Consider the following 5,242-nt stretch of genomic DNA (forward strand, 5'->3'; position numbering starts at 1 on the left):
TGCGGAAACACGTGAGCATAGTGCCTATTTCATCAGGCTTCTGTAAGTGCCATTGACGTTTGGTAGCTGTTAATCAAAGGTGGCTCATATGTCAGTCACTCCCCTGATATGCTGCATGTTGTAACATATTTAATCCTTACCACAAACCTATAATGTAGATATGGTTTATATCATCATTATTATTTTTTACTACCAATGAGAAATTTGAAGCAGAGAACAGGGACATAGCTTGCTGCAGATCCCACAGCTAATTAGGTGGCTGAGCCATAAATGAGATTTAGGCAGTCTGGTTGCAGTGCCCTTATTAGTAGGGAGAGGACTGAGAGGTCCCCAAATCCACCCACTTGACATTGGAGGGAAGGACACCCTGCTTTCTCTTTGCTATTGCACTTACCAAGTTGAATTGTAATTCCTTGTTAATTTTATGCCACCATCATTAGAATGTGTGTTCCTTAAAGGCAGGGACAGAATTTGCTGTTGATCTGACAGAATGCCTAGTCCATTTTCTAAAGTAGTGCTCAGACCACTGTGCAGGCCTGGCCACCTCTTCCGGAACAACAGAATGAGTGACTTCTCCGTGGCCAGATTCCCAGGGCTCCTCGCATTTCTGCTGCTGCTGAATCTCTCTGCATGATTTGACTCTGCTGACTGCACTTCCTCTTTGAAAAAATAGTCCTGGTTTACAAGATCCTGAATTACTCCCTCGAATTCTCCTTTGAGGCCTTTTCCACCTGTCCCTGGTAGAATTTCTCTAAAGCTCTGTCCTAAGCCATCTTCTGTCCATTTACATCTTTTCTCAGGAAACTCACAGCTACAGTGGAAAGGCTCCCTTTTATGCAGTTGACTTGGAAGTCTGTGTCTTTCACCCTCATTTCTCTCCCCAGCCCTAAATCCAAAGTTCCAACATTTGTCTCTCATCATCCAACCATCCCCAGCAATTCAACATGCCTCATTAGCCCCACCCACTTGCACTCAGATTCTTCTCCTTTGGCCTCTATCTTTGTAAATAATGCCAACATTTCCTTCAACATTCAATTCAAAACATAGCATACCCCATTAGTAGCAAAGCACCTGAAGATCTGATGGGCGTAGCATGCCCTACCCTGAAACCCTTAACACACAGCTTCATTGTCTTTTGCTTCCTTAGAGTTATGTTTGCCATTAACAGGTTTCCCCACCTCCAGTTTTTCTCTGCCTTTTTTCACCTCCACATTACTGCCTGCTTCATCATGAGCCTGAATCTCAGCTCTGAACATTAACGGAGGAGTTCCAAGATCAAATTAGATTTACAGTATATTTGAAAATGGACAAGGAGATAAGAAAATTAAGACAGAATGCATAGGTGACCTCTCCAAAAAGGAAAATGTTGATAGTGAGGGCAAAGAACATGAGAAATTAAGGGTATAAAGAACGGATGGTGAGGTTGGGCATGGTGGCTCATGCCATTAATCTCAGCAGTTTGGGAAGCTGAAGTTGGCAGATGACCTGAGGTCAGGAGTTCAAGACCAGCCTGGCCAACATGGTGAAACATCATGTCTACTAAAGATACAAAAATAAGCCAGGCATAGTGGTAGTCCCAGCTACTCAGGAGGCTGAGGCACGAGAATCACTCGAACCCAGGAGGCAGAGGTGACAGTGAGTTGAGATCGTGCTAAACGGCACTACAGCCTGGGCGACAGAGTGAGATGCCATCTCAAAAAAAAGAAGGGATGGTGGATTAAGCAGTGCCACCTGCAGCACAGGTGAGTGGGTTCGCTTTGGCCAAGAAAAGCCATGCTGGTTTTAGGTTTAGATCTGAAGCAGAGAGGACAGGAGCAATGTGGAAGAATTCTTAGATGGAGGGAAAGCAGAAAGCACATTGGTCAGATGACTTTACTTTTTACAATGAAAAGAGGTTTAATTTGTCTGGTGAAATAGGGGAAGGTATAGGTAGAATCAAGGACTTGAGAAAAAGGAAAAAAAAATCTAGTGTAGATAGTTTGAGGAACCTACCAAGATGTGAACATGAAAATAATTCTGGTGTATGTGATCTCTTTTCCAAATTTTCAATCTTAATTTGGTTGGTGGGATAAGTATGATATTCCAGGCCAGTCCTAGTTACTCTATTCCGTTCTCAAACACTCCAAGAAGGCTCTCTATGCACTAGGTTTATGCTAAGCCCTAGAATACTGAGCAAAGCTTGTGCCAGAATTTTCATGGGAAAAGACTTGAAGAGAAAGGAAAACTATAGCAAGGGTTGTTCATGACACAAATAAGCAGTTTGCTGCTTCCCACATGTTAGGGAAACAGTTGGATTACACATCAGGGCCTGGAGACTTTAAACAATACCACCAGGAAGTTAATGGAACTGGGACAAGGAAATTACTATGACTCTGCACTCCATAAAATAAAGAAACAAATAAAAGTGCAATTTATCACTAGAGAAACAATGGAAGCTGAGCTGATAAAATAACCAAAGAAAATATAAGAACAATGTGATCCTGCTGGAATGGAGTCGACCATTTTGTGTTGAAGTTTAATACTTCTCTAGAACTGCATAGGCAATCTAAACGTGCCGAGAGGAAATGTCATTTTATAGCACCTTTCTGACTGTAACTCAATCACTGTGTGTGTAGGTGTTATGGCTTCTAAACCATATGAGAAAAGAGCATATGTTGTCACCTTTTAAAAGACCACTTTCTAATTTTTTCATGTACCTTTTTTGAGCCTATCTCAATGTAAGTTAAGGGAGTCAAATAACAGAGTCTGCCCAGGAATTCAGTTTTTGTTTTTGAAATTCTGTAAAATAAACTGGGTTTTTTTCTAGCAGATAATTAACATTTCATGGAGTCTGGTTTTCTGCCTATGGGGCGTGGGCTGACTCACTGAACCGCAATGGTATCACCAGTCCCCCTCCCACAGACAGAGCGGTTTTGTGAAAGGCTAACGAGGTGGCCTTTGACAAAACTGCAAACAGAGCAGTTTCTCTCCTGAGCTCTTCGTTTCCTTGTCCCCTCCTCCCCTGTTCTCTGAGGCCATCTGCATATACCAAACCATGCACGACACAGCCATCAATGACCGAGCATGGCAATGTCTAACCTGCCAGAGCGTGGACACTCAGGTAGCTGCGCCAGCCTTCCCAGAAACCATCTGAAAGGCTCTCCTTCCCCACATGCCTTCACTGCCTTGAGTCACCTTCAAGACCATGTCTTATTTTTCCAGCTGCCTTTGTATATTAGGGTTCTCTAGAGGGACAGAACTATTAGGATATGTATATCCTATTATTATAGAACTGATATGTATATCCTATTAGTTCTGTAATAAATATATATATATATATCAGATAGATAGATAGATAGATAGATAGATAGATAAAGGGGAGTTGATTAAGTATTAACTCACACAATCACAAGGTCCTACAATAGGCTGTCTGCATGCTGAGGAGCAAGGAGAGCCAGTCCAAGTCCCAAAACTGAAGAACTTAGAGTCCAATGTGCAAGGGAAGAAAGCATTCAGCACAGGAGAAAGATGTAGGCTGGGAGGCTAGGTCAGTCTAGTCTTTTGATGTTTTTCTGCCTGCTTTATATTCTGGCCACCCTGGCAGCTGATTACATGGTGCCCACCCAGATTAAAGGTGGGTCTGCCTCTCCCGGCCCACTGACTCAAATGCTAATCTCCTTTGGTAACACCCTCACAGACTTGCCCAGAATCAATACTTTGCATCCTTCAATCCAATTAAGTTGACACTCAGTATTAACCATCACACTCTGTAACAGCAAAACGTCCTTCTTCAAGAGTGATTTTGATTTCTGGAAACAAGTAAAAGTCACTCTGAGCCCAGCCACACTGAGTAAGTTAGATAAAGACATTTTTGTTCTAAGATGAGGTCATAAAAGTATCCTTATGACCTTCAGGATCCAGCAGCCAATCAAATATGAAGACCCGCAGCCTTCTTGCAATGACTATTGGCTATTCTCTGGGACACATCTGTCTCAGGGCAGTCAGAAGTCAAGTGAGAATTGCCATGGTATTAAAGAGGAAGCCTGTGGCCCCCCGATCCCTGGCATTCCAAGACTCCTTGTCAATGGATAACAGATGACATTTGGGTTCAACGTCCAGCAAAGCTCCTACTGCTCACCGCCTTCTGGTTTCACCCTCCCTGTGGCTGCCTGTCTCTGCTTCACAACTCACTGCGAATCACTTTCACTACTTGGACACCAGATCATGGCCTGGGAAGCAACAACTAATGCAGTCATGCCCCACCGCAACCACTGCATTGCAACCATCTGGGCGTGGGTGGGGAAAGTGCTGTGCAAATCAAAGTAAAATAAACCAGCCTTAGATCAGTGTTCTAAACCTTAACATGCATCAGAACCACCTGGGGAGTTTGTTTAAGAACTGGATAACACCACAGATTGCCAGGCTCACTCCATGACATCCTGGTTCACTAGCAAGGCCCCTAAACTAATCCAAGCCCTTTGATTTTACATGAGTCTCTCTCTGTTGAATACGTTTCCAGAGTTTTCTAGATCCTCTGGGCATAAAAGGAAATAGAATTTTTGACTTCCACAAATCTGTTGACCATCCATCCCAATTGGAGACACATTTTACTTTCAGCAAACTCCTGACTCGGGGTGAATTTTCTGATTTCTTTCAGCAACCCGGGAAGATGGTCCATCACTTTCAGAGTTGTCTTTCATGTCTCTTCAGTTTCGGGGACTGTACACAAACGTGGCTCTTGGTGGGCTGCCTTGACATACCAGAGCAAAGTTCAGTCCCATGGAGATCCTCTTGCTACCCACAAAGTCTCTGTTACAGAATTTCTTTATGTGACCATTTGACCCTGAGAAAATAAATCTTCATGCCATCAGTGTCGAAAAAAATCAATCAATATCTTTGTCTTTGTAAGTTATAAAAATTTATAATTTTGCCCAATGCACTTTCTTTGCTTTTTATGTTATTTTTCCACTCTAGACTTTGATGCTTTGTTTGCAGGTTATATTTCCAACAACGTATTTCATCACTGGCTACCATTGCCTTAAAATAACTGGCAACAATTTAAAAGCACAGGGCACAAATAGGTTTCAACTTGAATTGTAATTTGGAGATACTGGTAGCAATACCTGGAGTCTCGTGTTGAGAAAAATTTTGGTGTTAGACTCAGATCAAAGAATGCAATAATTGAATAGTGATGTCTGTCATGGGAAGCCGAATGGGAGTGGCATGCCTGGTCTTCCAGCATACGTATCAGTGCATTTTTAAT

Source organism: Aotus nancymaae, unplaced genomic scaffold (assembly GCF_030222135.1).
Source record: "Aotus nancymaae isolate 86718 unplaced genomic scaffold, 86718_ANA_hifiasm-v0.15.2.pri h1tg000044l, whole genome shotgun sequence".
Taxonomy (NCBI): domain Eukaryota; kingdom Metazoa; phylum Chordata; class Mammalia; order Primates; family Aotidae; genus Aotus; species Aotus nancymaae.